Here is an 18,155-nt window from a genome sequence, read left to right on the forward strand (position 1 = left end):
CTCACTTCTGTAATCCCAGAACTTGAGTGGTTATGGCAGGAGGATCAGACCTTCACGGTCATTCTCACCTGCATGTCCTCTGAATGTCAACTTTTATTTGTGGCCTAGCAAGCTGTGTGAGAGTTTTGTGCTAAGGGTTTTACTGATCACTGCTTACACAAAATAGTATAATAGAAGCCTTTCAAAAATATGTGGTTTTAAACCTCCATAAATTTACCACTTTAACCATTCCTTAGTATATACAGTTAAACAAACCTCTATAATTTTAAATCAGATATAAGGAAACTTCTCTTAGTACCTTGTAATGAAAGAATAATGTAATCTGATATTTTTTTGTTTTTGAGAAAAGAATATAATTATATATATATATATATATATACATATATATATATATATATATATATATATATATAACAGATAAGTCATCAATGCATCAAATATATCAATGTAAAACTGTACCAATTTAAACTATACTTGAATAGGAAATGTATGTATTTACTAGTACAGGACTGCTTCATGTATAGGTAAATTATGTTGGCTCAAAGTTCTGTTCACATACCCCAGCCCCCTGTGATACTGGGGACAAAGCATCCATTTCCTCATAGTCCAACTGTTCAAACACAGAGGTCAGAAAACAACCCGATGGAGGTAGTTCTTTTTCTCTACCATCGTGCTCAGGGACTGAACTCAGGCTGTCAAGTTTTGCTTCAGGTGCCTTTACTTGTGAAGCCATTTTTACTGGCTCATCCCAACCTTCTTTGTAATTCTTCTTACATCGTGCTAAGGACAGACCACAGAGTTCTATGAATTAGAGGTAAGCTATATATTACTTATTTTGGGACAGGATTTTATTATGCGGCCAGATTGGCCTGAACTCACTCTGTAAATAAGACAGGCTTGGACTTGTAATCCTTTTGTGTTGTTAAAGGTCTTTATGTAAACATAAGTTCCTCAAGGCTGAGTCTCAATAACGAGCTTCGTGATTGAAGATGGTGTGAAGAACCTAACCAGACTACCTTAGACTTTCCCTTTGAAAGTCACTCACTGTTCACTCCTTTATCTGAATGGGCCTGTGACTATCCAAATCTGTCAAATGTTTTCTCTGTGTGTGGGAAGCTTGGCATCAGTGTCTTCCCAAGCATTCTCCACCCTATTTTTTTTGACAAGGTCTCTGATTGAATCTGCAGCTCAATGATACCATAATAGGAGTGGCAAGTAAGTCACAGTGTCTATCTCCCCAGAGCTCGAGTTATAGGTGTTTGCTGCCTTTCACAGCCTTTACATGGGTGTTGGGGACCAAATTCACTACAGCCCTAAAATGTATGCTCAGCAGGGCACCATCCTTTACCAATCTGAAAGCTAAACATGTTATCAGACATCCTAGATCTATACAGAGTTCCACTTGTTTTGCTGTAGCCTGCTTATTGGCAGTGATCATCAATGTGATAAATGCACTGATTTATGTTTCTCTTTGTTTTGTATCAAATAAAATATTATGTGATCACCTCCGATGGTTATAACCTGAGTCTATGCTCCCAGGCTACTAGCACTTAGGTTTGCCTCAAGAATTAACTATTCCTTATTTCCTGAGGTAAGTGCTGTATTTTGTGTCAATAGTACCTTCCAGCAATTTTAACTTCCTAATAAATATATTACTAGTATAATCTACCCCAGCACTCATTTATATCTAAGACAGGAGACAAATATTTCTGATAATTTAGTAAAAGAAGCCATATCACATCTTTTTTTTTCCAAATCAACTGTCAAATCTATAAATCAAGGTGCATACTGGTATTGAGTACTGGCATTCCTTAGCAAGAACTAAAATTATGGAATTCCTGTGGATGTGTTTCCTTCACTGAGGTACTCAATTAAATTCTAACACTTAATAAGAATGGCTATATTTATCAATACTATTCTAGCACAGACCCTATGTCATACTGTGAAAGTTCAGGGACACCAATATCACGGAACTAACAGTGACCTCATCTGACATGGCATCAGATACATATTACAGCAACAGTAGTTTTGTACTTCTGAATATATCTCCCAATAGAGCCGCACAGAAAAGTTTACTGAGAACAATTTACGTGCGTATTTAAAAAGCTCTTTACTAATCTGCATTAGTCAAAGCTCTTTGCACTTTGTAAGGTGTGGGCTGATACTCTCTACTCAGCAGACAAAGAAGGAATACATTTTAGTGCAAGGATGGAAAATCACTGACAGTTCATGGGAGATGGTAAAAATTCAAACTGAGTGTCTGCATTTGGTTCTAAACTTAAAAGACTTTTTTTTTTCTATTCCCAACAGTAGCAAGTCATAGCAGGATTCCATAGAAATGAGAAACTGAAGCGATCAGAGAACTCAATTTGCAGTTAAATGGGCTGTAAACAATCCTTACATGTTCATCAAAGAAAATACTTAAATATTAAATAATTGGTTGGAAGAGGGATTCTTGTGCACCTAACCATTTCTTAACCTCACTAATAAACAAGGAAATTTCAACCTCCCCAACCCCCCCAAGGAAAAACAACAAAAAATCCTCAAAAACGAACAGAAAAAAAAAACACTCTAAACCACTAAATTAAAACCCAACGCACCCATAGGTTAAAGACACTGAGCAGCAGACAGGATTGAAACAGCATCACAATTCTAATCAATTGACTGAAAATCTTAGTGATAATAACTGTTAATTGAAATGAGATTAAAACTATATTCAAGGCTAAAGTGAGATGTCCAGGTACTGAAGCCTCAGCAGAACCTGCAGCAGCGACGGCAGAGTCCAGGGCAACAGAATGCAGTAGTAAGGGCTCAGATGGGAGAACTCAGCCTACCTTCGTGAGTGTTGTAAAGGGCTGGAAATGTCAGGGTGAAGAAAGTTGTAGAGTATTTGCCAGGCAGCATTTACTGGAAGAGGAAAGGCTCTTCTTGTGTCACGGTACCAGCACAGGCACTGGATGAAGCGAAGCCAAGCAGGAATGCACTGAACAGTGGCTTGCACTCTGTATGTATTTCTGTTGCAAAATTCTGGTTCTGTGAATATTTCAAAGAAGAACGAAAACAATATCGCAATTCAAATAAATTAACTGTTCATACCATTTATTCACACAGTACAACTACCCATCAGCATATCCATAAAACCCTATCCCGTGGGTTCACAGTCACTTTCTCCTATGCAGACACTACTTGCACAACCTCTTTAGTGGCTGAGAAAACGAGAGAAGCTGAGGTGACTACTGGGCAATTCTTTTTGTGATTTCTGAATATCCTAGAACCAACTCAAACAATTTTGTACTTTTTTCAAGTGTAATAAAACTATAGGAAAAGAGTCTATGAATAAAAGGAAGAAAAACACATGCTTTGTTCTATGACTTTAAACATAGGAAAATGTAGAAATATTACGGGTACTGAGACAGCTTTGTAAGTGGCAAGTTACTATAAACATACACCCAGAGCACACGCTCTATGGCCTCCTCATAATCATAGAACGCTTATGGCTCATTATTGTTTTTTATTGCTGCTCTGCAGTAGTTTTTGTTTTGGGGACAGGATTTCATTTATGCACCCCAGGATGACTGGCCATCCTATGGGTTCAGCCTCCTCAGTGCTGGGATTGCAGGTGAGTGGTGGCCTGCCATACCCAATTTATCATTATCTTTTGTGAGTACATGCTAGGTCTCTCTACACTTAGATCTTTGTAATTAATGCAAACTTCCTAACTAAATTAACTTGGTGTCACCTAAGCATGGGTAAAGAGCCAGAAGAAGGTCAAGACTTCTGAACTGACCAGGATGTTCTTTCTCAGGCATTCGACCTGATTCTAAGCAATCAGTACTTGGACCACTGGCTCCTACAATGGCATCCTGAGCATTTCTATGAGGACTAGCTGCTGGCACTCTAGCAGTTGTGATACAGCTACCAACACATATGAACATTGAGATATAACTGCAGAATTCTTTAAATGTAAGATGTAAATGTTTTGGCAATAGGTTGACTAAAATCCTAACACAACTTAAATGTCAAATAAATGATTTCAGATAAGGAGATTGCTAACAGGGTGCCAAGCACATTTAATTCTGTGTGTAATGCTATTGGATGAGTTTTCATCATGACATTAACTGTCGAAGTTATCATTCCCAACAGTTCTTTGTTTATGCTGGCATTCACTAGTGTGAATACAAAATCATACTGTATCTTGCGGATCATTTGGCAACAGGCCCTTATTCTCATCCCATTTAAGTTCAAATTGTAAAAGCAGATCATATATTCCAGGTCCATGTGAATCACTGACAGACTGTTCAGCTGATCGGCCATCCAGAAATTGGCAAAGCCTACCTTATGAAAGGCAGCAGTAAATACTCAAAAATGAGAAAAAGAAAGGAAAAAATGAGAAAACATAGAATCAGTTCTCTACTGCAAGGCTGACCATTCAGAATGACTGCTGTTAAAAAGGAAACCAATAAATAACACACGTACACTAAGCCCAGACAACGAGGGTGTGTAACCCAGTAAAGTAGGAAGGAGTTGAATGCAAAATTGGAAGGTAAACAGTGGATGAGTGTGTGGTTGTTGTTGGGGAAAGCAGAAACCAAGTGGAGAGAGAATACGCTAGCCATAGTGGTTCGTTCCTGTAGGCCTTCACTTAGAAGGCTGAGGCAGCAGTGCAACAAGTTTGAGGCTAGCCTGTGCTACGGAGTAAGAAAAATAAGTGATGTAAGCACAAGAGGTAACCCGGTGTTGGACTACAAATCATTTGTTGGACAGGGTAAACTTGGCTGACTACAAAGCTCTTCTTTGCCTATAAAAGACAGGAAGGGACAGACAGTGGTGGCTCATGCCTTTAATTCCAAAAGAGGGAAGAAGAGGCATGCAGATCTCTGAATTGTTATCCAGCCTGGTCTACAATGTGAGTTCTAGGACAGCTGCACAGAAAAACCCTGTCTCACAAAATCAGAGAGAGAAAAACAGGCAGGGAGTGTGATCATCTGAGGTCTGTTGCATTCTCTAACCTAAATGACACTCTTAGAGCATTGGGTTTCAAGCCCAGGATCTTATGCATATGAGGCATGCACTCTACCACTTGACTGCACCCACAGACTATATAATATTGATTTCACTAATGTAATGGTAATGACTGTGTTGGCCTTAACATTTCCACAAAAGTCACCTCTGACCACTATTCTGAAAATAATGATAAATGTGTTGTTAAGCAACTAACTCATGCAATATATTCTCTTAGAGTTTATAAATGGGTATAGCTCAATTCTGATAACAATTCTCTTAAGGGGAGTAGGTTGAGACAGGCTGCACTATGTACCCCAGGCTGGCCTCTAACTTGAAATTCTCCTGCCTTTACTCAGTAAGGCCAGGATCATAGTGTGTAACAGCACGGTCAACTTTCTCACAGTATTTCCTAAGCTAGTCCTTTGTTATTCACATTAACACAAATTCACCTTGACTGGTTTTCTTTAAACCTGTTATAATTATAAAAAAAATTCCTGTCATTGCAGAGGAGAACCAGATACTGTTTGTTGTGCAGGGGACCCAGTGGTACCTGCGTGGAGGAGAATGGATAGAGATAGCTTTTAACTTTATCCTCTTAGTCTCCCTTTACTTTATCATACAGAAGAAAATTTATAGATAATATTGCATTCCTCTGACACTATAGTAATTCTGAAAATGAGCTTAAATTCCTAGCTCTCTGGATGTATCCTTTTTTTATTTAGTAGACACATTCAACCAGGGAAACTATGGCAGGCCTGCCCTCAGATGTGGTTGGTTCTTTCTCTTTATTCTATAAACATTTCTCTTCAGAGAGATACATGACTATATAATATGAATCAATCTTGAATATCATCTATAACAGATAAGGTTTGAATTAGCTATGGAAACAATAATAACAAGTTTTGAGATACTGGTCTCTGGAGCAGATATATTTTGATTCCATGATCCTCAGCCTGTGCTGATAACCACTGAACACTCTCCAGGTCCCTTAAGTTCATGTCCATGCACACACAATTTTACACAAAAAAATTGGTAAAACCTGATCTGTGCCCAGGCACTCATTGCACATGCCTTTAGAGTCAGAGGCAGCAGATCTGGGTGAGTTCAAGATTAGCCTGTTCTGTAGATCCTGATCTCAGACAAACAGGGCCACACTGAAATACGTGCCTTGAAAAATAACAACAACAGCAGCAGCAGCAACAAAAATAAACAAAACCAAACAAATTGATCGCTAATGATATAACTAAGGACTCTATTTTAAAACTTTAGTTAGTTTACTAGAAGAATGAGGTAATGTTACTATTGGAAAGTCTGGGACTTTGTGCTATCTAATTGGATTCCTAGTTGGGGCAAAAAATGATAGGATAGAGGACAAAAGACTTCCTTAGTATAAATAGAATGCACTATATTTGACACAGTAACTTTGCAGAAAGATAGTACTTAAATTTCTTAATTTTTTTTGGGGGGAAAGAAGGTAGCATAAGTCAATTATAAAGATTCCGATACAACTATGAATATAAATGTTGAGCAATCTTTTTTTTAAGACCAAGTATTTTTCAGTAAAAATAATGGAGAAAAAAGGGAAATAAGATATTTATTTTAGGACAAAAGTTTACAAACATTTTCAATAAATAAAACTATGGTGAAAACATTAAGTTAATACTCTGACATACATTTTAGGGAATACTTTTATAAAGGAAGTTTGAGTAAATAGTCGAACTGATTTTAAATGACCTATACCCTATAACACTTCTGTTTTAGTAATGATATTATAAAAGCAATAAATCACTTCTTCAAAGAAGACGTTTACTAGTGTGTTAATCCTTTTTATACCTCACTCTAGCCTATTCAACCAATCAGTCTAAATTTATCATCACACAGTTCAGACCTAGATACCCATCCATTCAACAGGGATCATTCTACTCATCAGTGAAAGTAATTATGCATGAAATGATGGCTTCCTACTCAAAAAAAAAAAAAAAAGGACTCACCGAGGCACTGCTCACAGAGTACGCATCTATACCATCCTGCTATTGCAACATCATCACAGTAAGCTTTCTGAATCTTCCAAAACCGTCATTTAGAAATAAGTTTATAGAAATGCTAGATCGGTGGCTCTATAGTTATGTACTGCTGATTTTGTGGAGGAAGGAGCTTAGTTCCCATCACCCATGCTTGGTTCACCACTGTCTACAACTCAAAATTCAGGGATCAGACACACTCATTAGGCTTTCATGAATACCAACCACATATGTGGTACCCATACATATACATATATGTAGGCACTCACATATATGTTTTAGACAAAAATAAACACTTCATAGGGATTTATAGTTAGAGGAAATCTAAGAGAATACTGAGGTAAATGCAGTATAAAGTAGCCTTGGACTTCTGATCCTTCTACCTTCAAATTCTAAGTAAGGGATTATACAATAACACTCTACCTGACTCTCTTTTCTTTAGAAAGAAAAAAAAGTGCTATATTTTACCACACTGGTTAATTAATTATAATATATACAATCAATTCACTATCTGACTTCCATGTTATAAATGTTCAAGTATATCTGGTATCCAACAAAAGCACTTACTCCTGAATCTGGGCACTATTCCCTTGTCCCAATGTGAATCCTCCCTCTAAGGCTGTGCAATCCAACAGTCCAGTGAGGAATTTGAGGAAGTCAGTGCTAATGTACTATGCTCAAAATATTGTGCATGCCTTCTAGACTTACCAGAAGTTTAAACAACCAAAATCTGGATTTATAGTAGAAAGTTTTTTGGGGGGTTGATAAGAAAGAAGTGCATAAACCCATAAAGCGCAAGTGAATACACATATATTGGGATGATACCAATTGGAGCAAAGAAGCACGGCAGAAGACTCAGGAACCATAATATCACCAGGAATTCAGCAATCTGTAAAGCAGAGGGAAGACAAAAGAGAGAAGGTTCCTCATTATCATTACACAGAATAGCCTTTAATAAACAAATATATATAAAATGATGCACAGTTCAATAATCCTCTAGTGGGAGGTTGACTTGAGCACTGATCAGGTTATTCATGAACACCCTTGCATTCAGTCACTCAGAGTGGAGTACATCTATGGAGTCCCAGTAAGTCAGATGCTCTGTGAGAGCGGAGAACACTCAGGAGACTCCCAGTGAGCTGGCCATTCTTTTAGCGAGGACATGTTCACAAGACTCTGTGCTGTACTACCTCAAAGGGATGATGATGAGACAAATTGTTTCTTGAATTAAGTTAAAAGGTGAGGAAATGATTTACTCCAGCTTGTCTCCAACCATTTGTGTTGATGCTCAGTAGAAAAAGGAATTCAATCAGAAGATAGCTACCACAGTAGATTCTTATCAAGGACCACACAGTTCTATCTATTTCAAGTTTATAAACAACTGAAAGAAATATATTGGTTAGTTATCTACCATGTTCCCTTTAAATATCTTTTCTCATAATTGTCTAAGTCACAGACCTAGGACAAAATATTTCTACAAAGACAGTCTGTATATAGATAATCTTAATAGTCAACAAATATGCATCTAGGCATATTTCTTCTACCTCTTTATGCTGCAGAGTGCCATTAGATTAATTTCTATCAAACTTTTTTAATCATGTTATTCCATTGTTCTATATGGTTTTTTTTTTAATTTTCATTCTTTTTCTAAAGTATAAAACAGCAGGTTTAAATGGCATTGAACAGTAAGACCAGACTTTGTTTTTGTTTGAGACATGCAGTCATGACAATCCTGCAGCATGCTATGTAGACCAGACTGGCTTCAAACACAGGGATCATCTTTCCTCTGCCTTCTGTATCCTGGCATTAAATATGTGCCATGCCTAGTATAAGACTAGTTTAGTCAATGGGAGCTTTCTATATGATGCAACCTCTTCTACTTTGCTGTCTCTGTCATTACACTAATTACATTTACTTCTACTGCACAGATTTGTTGTAAAATGAAAAGATACAAAACACAAGGCAAATGTCACATAATAATAGTTGACATCTATGGAATGTTTAAAACATTAAGAGTTTACTTTGTTCTTGGTACATTTACATGTAAAATAGTTTAAATCATTATAATAGCTTCATGAATTTAAATTATTATGCCTATGTTGATGGAGAAAACAAGAGCACAGAAAGGTTGAGGAATTTGCTCTGGATTATTGAGCTAAATGTAACATTTGGTTGGCCTGGCCTTGTACTTGAAGGTACCCATCTTCCTCTGCCTCCACACCTGGCTGCAACTTTTATAACTGTGCACGAAGCTGGTGCTCTCAAGTACTATGTTGCTTATATGCCCATTCACACCACTCGGGAACACTATTGATCTCCACTTCCTACAATTCTGATATTCAAACACTTTAGCTCTGCAAATTAAAGCTCTTAAAGACATCTACTCTCCAAATTACTTTTCCCAAACCTATGCTACACTACTCCCAGTGACAGTCCTAATGCATCTTACCTTTTAAAAAGTGGGTTTTTTCCCAGCACCTACTGTGCTCTTTCATTTCATCTCAACCAAATTATACTTCCTTAATTTATATAATCATTTTTTTAAAAAAATATTTAATAACTTAAAAATAACAGGTCAGAAAAAGTGTTGCTTTGAAATCAAATATATAAATCAAATATCAAATCCTAGTAGGAGAAATTATTTGATTTAGAATTTCTGGTTCTCAGTTTCCTCTTGGTCAATAGAAATATCATCTGTTCTCATACTGGTCTAAAAGAAAAATGCTTAAAATGATAAGTTATTAGGAAAATGCAACTTAAAAACTAAGACAATACCTCACATCCACTTGGATGGACGTAAAAGCACCCTCATACATTACTGGTAGTAATGGAAAGCGGTATAACCTCTATAGAATAAAATAAGATGCTTTCCTATAAAGTAAAGCATGCCCCAAGCCTGCACTCCTACTTGGGTTCCATTTCTCGCCCCAATAGGAGGGAAACAACTCACCTACGTCACCCGTACAGTGTTTTCTGATCAATACATGTGAGCCATAGCAAGCACATGCCCATAGGTCCTAATATCATAATATAAACAATGAAAGTTTATTAATTAAGTTTAGAAGACCCAAAGAGTCTATGAATGGACGAATGGATAAACAAAAAGTGATATGTGGAACGTAGTACGGATTGATGCCACAACGTAAATGAATATTGAGAACACACTAAGTGAAAATGCCACAAGACTTCAATCACATGGACTATCTACTGGAGGTATATCCATAAAGACAGAAAAGTTCTGTAGTTGTCGACAGCTGGAGCAATAGAAATTTGTGACTGGGCTCCCTTCTAAGACAATAAAAGTTTTAGGTAGATTGTGTAACAATATTGACATCTTCTTGTAAAATATTTAATTCTGAGGTCAAAAAACAGCTTAAGCAAGCATGACAAAGTGAGTTTGCACCATATAAAAACAGGCTTTGTCATAGATACTTATAATTTAGTGCTGTATCATGAAGCCAGTCATGCCGGGAAAGTTCACTAACCAGCAGCCTAGCAAAATAATCAGCCTGAAGTTCAGTGAGCAACCTGGCCTAAGGGAATAAAGCAGGGATAAGAAAGACATCTGTTATCCTCTTTTGGGCTTTTTCATGTACACATGCTGGGTATACCTGTATACAGGAATCTGACACACACACACACACACACACACACACACACACACAAAGAAGGAGTGTTCATCTTTTATACACTTCATTTCACTAAAAAAAGTAATTACAAAGGGGGAAAGTAATAAAATATTGAAGTTGACATTGTAATTCCATCTTAAGATTAACTGTTTTAACTGTTTGCCACTCACGGATTTGCTCCAACATTCCAAAATTTCTAATTCTGTCTGGTCAACTTGACATAACGTAGAGTGACCTGGGAAGAGGTACCCCTATTGAGAATGTGTTGTGACTGTGTCTCTGGGAGACGGTCTTGACTGATGGCTGATGTGAGAGGGCCGCAAAAAAACTCAAGTAATTATGGAATAAGCTGAGTTCATAGAGTTTCTATCTAAGAATAAGAATACCACCTCTGTGAATAATGGATCCATATAATAAAAGCTGCATACTGTTCTATTCTAAACTCTCACATAGTTTAAAATCTTAGTGAGAGGATACTAACATTCATTAGCATCTTTTGCGCTAAGAGATGTTTTATGTTTCTTGCTGTGTATAATTTTATTTTCACAGTAAAAACATACATGATTTTACAGGAGCTAAATGAAGAAACAGAGTTAAATCAAGTACGTCATCTAAGGACACAAATATTTAATTTCAGTAATCTGGTTCCAGAGCCTTCTGGACTTGTATGTAAAATATTTACAAATCAGAACATGTCTGTGAACTCAAAAAAAAAAAAAAAAAAAAAAAACAATGCCCCAAACAGAAGCCTATTCTATATCTTTTCATTATAATCTTTGCTGCATTGAGTCCAGTTGGTGGATATGTTTTCTTTTGTTGTTTTGGGTCCTAAATCACTGTTGAAACTCATCACAGTACAGTGCCTGCGCTTTACATCCCTTTCCAGCCATGGTAAGTAAGAACTGTCTTCTAATACGAATTGTCAATCTTTTTGTGAGCTAAATGAAATAAGTGTATTTTTGGAGTTTGGCTTCTTTTGTTTATTTTTAAATGGTTAGTTTCATGTTCTATAAACCTCAGTTATAAACTTTCATCTGTGTCCCTGTATGTGGCTTCAGTTCATTCCTCTCTCTTCTCCACACCATCCCATTGGGAACAAAACAAAACAAAACAAAACATCTATTACATTGTTGATAGAACTTTGTATTGTTCCAATTTGGGGACATAAACATAGTACAGTTACTAATGTTCTCGAGTGCTTATACGTAGGTGTATGCACTTATCTCTATTCCTAGAGAGGTTCATAGGTTACTGCCCACAAACATAGGTTACCTCCGTTTTGGTAAATAGTGCCTAGCAACACTCTGAAGTGCTATGCCTACCTTTCACTTCCAGTATTACTGCCAAGATGTGCCACTATACAGAGCAACACAACTCCTGTACACTCCAAATATATGGCTATGTGAGAGGCTTCGAGGCTGCTACTGTTGTAGGCACATTGGCACAAAATTATTTCTTTGTATTGTAGCCTCTTAGGTTGTACATTTATAAAAAACAATATAATTAAATTTTTTTAACATTTTACATATACTACCAATTATTCTCAAAAAGGATTTCAACAATCAATAGTCCTACCATTAATTTACAAGTGCTTATTTTATACACTTAAGTCTACTGCAATTGTTAAGTCATAAGTGAAATCTGGAATAATTTGATTATTTTAAATTGAGCAAAGTTTAATAGAAGAAAAACTGAAAAACAAAAATCTGTATAGAAAAAATTATTTTTATGAAATTAAAACTCTGGGATATGAGATTTTTTATTGAAAATTATTGAACACTAGGTCATGTTCCCTTGAGAGACCATAGCAATTTTTCACATAATTTTTATGTGAATGCAAAATGTAAAGAATCTTGCTTGTACTTGCTTTACCGCTGCTGTGTTTCTCTCTGACTCTCAACAGTGCTATCTTCTCAGTACCTGAGGGGAGTTAAATAAAGACAGACAGCTGGCCTTATCTGTTTACCCTACCCCTCACCAATACTCACAAAAATCAAACAAAAAAAGGTTCTGAGGTTAGAGTGTAATGCACAATGTTAGATATATAAACTGCATGCATTAAAAATAAACTCAGAGTAATACAGTCTATGTTTACTAAAAACTTAGCTTGTCAAATAAGTTAAAAAAATAAAAAAACCCAAAATCTCCCTTTCCTTTAATTCACATGAAAAGAAAGAAATCTGCTTTTTTCCTGACTTATTTAACTCTTAAGGATTGACTTCTCCTAGTTTTTCAGTACTGGGGACTGAACTCAGGAGTCCATTTGAGACAGGCAATCATTTTGCTACTGAACTACATAACCCTCTCCTTCCTCTGTACGCCCAAACCCTTTTTTTTTTGTCTAAAGACTCATGGGGGTCAAGGGCAGTTCCTATGTGTTCAAGTCACATAAAGGTGACTTGCGGGTTTACTGGGGAGATAGCACAGTGAGCAGAGAGCTTAAGGTGCAAGTGTGAGGATCTGAGTTTGAATGCAAGGAATCCTCATAAAAATCAAGATTTTATAACATGAATCTATAATCCTTGTGCTCCAGCCACTGGATAGCAGGGGGAGATAGGAGAATATTAGACACCTATAGGCCAGCTTGACTGGCATAGCCGAGGTAAACAATAGAGAAACCCAGCCTCAAAACAAAAGGGAACAATGCCTGCCTTGATCCTCTGATATTCTAACTGTGCAGGGGCTCACATTTACATTTATGGATAATACAAAAACTTCAGGTTCTAAGTTCCTTATAGATGAACAAATAAAGATAAATTTATAATAATCCTGTATATTTAAGGTACTGAGTTCATTGAATAGATGAGGAAACTGCTGTAGAAAAGAAGAATTTTCCATTGGACCAAAACAATCCAACAATGGTGGACCTGGAACTGAAAGTCAGACCGAGTTCTGCTCTTTCCATGGCAGCTTGGTAATCTGGTTGGTCGTGTGTACTGTAGACGTTTCATGTATCCTAGACACGTACACTATAATTACCCTACATGCACAGAAACTGGTTAAAAATTATCATAACTCTCAGCAATATTAAATTGTATGATTTGTGTGAATAATACTTTTTAGCAACTAGTGGGAAGGAGGACCTTGAAGTTTTGGTTGTAATGGCTGACCTGTCTTTCTAGCTACAAAACTCTAATAATACAATGAAAACATACAGTTAATTGGAAAGTTCTTGCAATGCCTTGCAAATAGGTTTATAACTTTGTGATATAAAGTAGGCAATTCTGAGGAAAAAGCATCCAAGAAATAATAAAGTTCTGTACATCACTTAATTTCAATTGGTTTTTCTCTTCAATCCATTCATACTTCTCCAAATATTGTTAAACTTCTCTTATGCTGCATGTAGTATTCTAGTGATTAGAGACAAAAGTCCAGCAATAAAGGTGTTTGGGACCAAGTCCAACTATTTCTTACATATTAGTGGCAAGTAGAGACAGGAGTATGTGATGCACTGTCATGTCACAAGCATCTGAAGAAAACTAATATGGCTAAAGGGATAGAAAAATAGAGAGGAGGCCATTTTGTAGTGTGCTCACTTAATGCCTCACTGATAATACAGCATTAAACAGAGATCTAAATGAAGGGAAAGAATAAGGCAAGTTGACACCCTGGGAAAGAGCTCCCTAAGCAACAGATGTGTCCAAAGAGTAATGGATTCAACTGAATGAGCATGGGGAGAAAGACAAGATAGGAAGTAACCAACAATTAAGGTGTAAAATCATTGAACATACTGTTTACTATGGAGGGGGAGGTTTTGAAGAAAGGGGAACAGAAGGAAACCACATTGCACAGACTTGTGGTTAGAAAAAGCTCAGGGTAGATGCACACTGTTGTACGATAAACAAGAAACAACTCTTGAGACAAAGATAGTAATAATGGATGGAGTGAATAGTGATAAAATTCAAAGAATATGAAGACACAGTAATAAGATTTCATGTTTGTGTAAGTGATAAAATACGAAGGATGTTGTTTGGAAACTAAGTGTTGGCCAAAGGTAAACTATCATGTGTGCTGTCCCCAGCGAGTAGTATTACTAATAGTAACGGTGAGCAACTGATTCGAACACTGTGACAAAAGTGATGTGCCTTCCTACAGACCTGAAGGGTTCAAGTTATCAAGAACTAAATTCTTTACAAACATGAGCCAAAAGGAATAAAAGCCATGAGCTCTCAGTAAAACAACTGTGCCCTTCTCAAAACCAGGCTTTTGGAAGAAAGAAAATAATGATATAAACCCTCTGACTACCAGGAACCATAACAAGCAGGGAATTACAGATGCTTCTGAGAGGTTCCTGTTCCTGATTAACATATGTGGAAGGCTCTGACGAGGCTATCTCTTCAGCGATCCCACTCAACTCCTACCCAGGAATGACTGAGCTTTCCCATTGTTGACATATTTCTTCCTTTTCTTATACCAAGACAGAAAGCCACTTTCCTTCTCCCCATGTCTGATATCATCATGCTCTTTGTTCTCTTTCCCAAATGGCTGTTTACTCTGAATTGGAAGCAAATTAGTAAACCTTAGAGATACTGAAAGAATATCAATGAGGCAGTTGCAGACACAACAACACTTTTGACATCACAGCCGAAGCAATGGCTCTCCAGGATACAAGACATTTTTCAGGGAAGGTGTAATGATGATGTCACTGAGAACTGCCATAGCCTACCTGGGGAACAGCTTTCCCTTATATTAACCAGATTCGAGGGTGCCCTTTACAGGAGTGTCTCCAGTGACACAGTGAAAACCTATACATACTACAAGTCTCTGAAGGTAGAGACTTATTTTTGCTTCATTAGTGGTTACATGCTCTGAATGGAAAAACTTTGTCAGGGGCTTGGCATAGGTAGAAAAGTTCTGGGAACATAAGGTGGAGGAGATTCTTCTGGATATTTCTATTTCCAGGTATATTCCTGTGAGATACAATTCAATTTGTTAGGTTTTCTCTGTTTCCCAAAGACCAGGATTTTCTTTGCAGACCTTTAATTGAATGAAAATTGTATTACGTTTTCCTATTGTACATTCCTTGGTATAGGACTCTATATATTTTTTCCCGTATGTGAACTTAAATATTCCTCTTTTCAATTCATTTTTTTCCAATGATTTTGGTAACAAAGGGGGTCAATTTTAGAGTGAATATAACAGTGTAAATATTGTGTACTCTTTTCAAAAGATAAACTCCCAAATCCTTATTTTTTCCTAAAATTACCAAACATCAGTAACACAAAGGACAACATAGACTATAGAATACAGTATTGTAGTTCCATTAGATATCAGTTTCTAATATCTACCTTCCTGTGTTCCCTCGGCCAGTCTTGAGGGTTTTGGATGTTTTACCATGATTCTTTCTTTAGGCCAAACATAAGATTAAGGAGGATGGGAAGGGAGAGGAATGGGTGAGGTCCAGGTATACCTCAAATTTAATAGGTTCTTAAGAACAGGAGGGAGTCTATTTGGCATTGACATTTGTTGATTCTACATTCTTGAGCTAATTGTGCAGTATCCATGGTAATATTCCACCTAACGTCATAATTGTAGAAGCCACCAAATATATATCCAGTATATATCAGTACATATATATATATATATATATATATATATATATATATATATATATATATAGTGTAACAAATCTAGATAAGATAGATGAACGTAATAAGTGCATTCTTCCAGGAACTAGATATAGATCCTTCCTGAGAGACGCAGCTAGAGCATGTCAAATACAAAAGTGAATGCCAGTGGCAAACCAGTGAACTGAAAACGGAACTCTTGTTGGTAGATTTTGAGTAAGGATTACAAGGGCTGAAGGGGCTTTCAACTCAATAAGAACAAAGATGCCAACAAACCTGGTACTAAACCAATGTTCAAAGACTGTACATGGACAGACTTATGTCTCCATCTGCATATGTAGCAGAGCAAGGACTTGTACGGCACCAAAGGAAGGAGAAGCCCTTGGTCATCCATAGTTTTGACTCCTAGTGAATGGGAAAGTCAAGGGGTAATAAGTGTGGTTATAGAGGCATAGGAGGGGGACTGCTTAGGGATCTTATGGAAATGAAACTGAATAGAAACATAACATTTGAAATGAAAATATATAAATATTCAATTAGGGGTAGGAGATTTGCTCAGTGGTGGAGTACTTGCCTAGCAAGTGCAAAGCCCTGGGTATGCTCCCCATCTCTGAATAAAAGAAAAGAAAAAAAAAGAAATATCCAACTAAAAAGGCAAAAAAAGTTAAAAATTAAGAAATAATACAAAAGAGAACTGCCTGCTAATCACACCTATTGACTCAGGAATCTAATGATTCACTGTCAGGGAATGGTAGTCAGAGTAATTCTAGTGGAAAGAGTAAGATGATCAAACATCGACTAGAAGCACTTCTTTCTCCTAGATATCAGTGTCAGACACAAACTGCACTTTATGAATCCAAAGCATGGAGGAGCTTACACTGAGCTGAGGATATAAAATTTGTCTTTTTCTTCTTCCTTAGGATGTTTTACTATGGGGCAACAAAAATAAATGTGATGAGCTCTCAGAAAAACAATGGACCCCTTCCCAACTACTGGCTTTTGGAATAAAGAAATGAATGATATAAACTCTCTGCCTTCCAGCAACCATAACAAGCAGGCAAGTCCAGATGCTTCTGAGAGGCATCTTGCTCCTGAATCCCATATGTGGAATACTCAGATCAAGTCTATCTGTTTAGTGAAACCACTCAATGGCTATTCAGGCCCCACTGAGTTTCTCATGAACCATATTTTTCTTCCTTTTTTTATACCAAGACAGAATTCAAGCTTCCTTCTCTCCATCTCTGACATTGTCATCCTCTGTGTTCTCCCTCCCAAATGGCTGTTTACTCTGAATTAGTGGCCAAATAGTAAACACTATTGGTACTGAAGGAACATCCAAGAGGCACATGCGGACACAACACTTTTGACATCACTGAAGAAACTAGGGCTCTCCAGGGTACAAGAGATTTTTCAGGGAGGGTCTAATGGTGATGCCACTGAGAACTGCAATGGCCTACCTTCTAAACAGCTTTATTTACATTGATGAGATTTGAGGGTCCCCTTTCCAGGATGTCTCCTGTGACACAGAGGAAACCTTTACGTATTACATCTCTCTAAATCTAGAGACTTCTCTTTGCTTCATTATTGGTTACATGTTCTGAATGGAGAAAGTTAGTTAGTGGCTTGACATGGGTAGAAAATATGTGTGGAGGAGATTCTTCTGGATAATAATTTTTTTCCCAGGTTGATTCCTGTGACATGCAGTTCAATTTTCTACGTTATCTCTCTTTCCAAAAGGCCAGTATTTTCCTTACAGATCTTTAATTGGGTGAATATATTACTACATTTTTTCACTGTACATTCCTTGCTATATATATATATATTCCTGAATGTGTACTCAAAAATTCTGTTTTCTAATTCAATTTTTGCAATGACATAGGAAATGAAGAGGCTCCAGCCATAGCGTGAATATACCAGTGTATATATTGTGTACT

The 18,155-nt window shown here is 36.9% G+C and overlaps 2 long non-coding RNA genes across 2 annotated transcripts in view; one reads left to right on the forward strand and one right to left on the reverse strand.

The window, feature by feature from the left end:
* The window catches only part of LOC134484739 (uncharacterized), an 80,640-nt gene extending 63,367 nt beyond the window's left edge, over positions 1–17,273 (forward strand). Inside the window, exon 3 of the long non-coding RNA XR_010062474.1 lies at positions 17,142–17,273. This is a non-coding gene — a long non-coding RNA (uncharacterized LOC134484739). The remainder of the gene's footprint in view (positions 1–17,141) is intronic.
* LOC134484735 (uncharacterized) lies at positions 1,795–16,141 on the reverse strand. Its single transcript, XR_010062468.1, has 3 exons — positions 15,943–16,141; positions 7,734–7,914; positions 1,795–3,033 (listed from the first exon to the last, which is right to left on the reverse strand). It is a non-coding gene; the product is annotated as an uncharacterized LOC134484735 (long non-coding RNA).
* Positions 17,274–18,155: the final 882 nt, after the last annotated feature.

This window comes from Rattus norvegicus (assembly GCF_036323735.1).
Source record: "Rattus norvegicus strain BN/NHsdMcwi chromosome Y unlocalized genomic scaffold, GRCr8 chrY_unlocalized_4, whole genome shotgun sequence".
In the NCBI taxonomy this organism is placed as follows: Eukaryota; Metazoa; Chordata; class Mammalia; order Rodentia; family Muridae; genus Rattus; species Rattus norvegicus.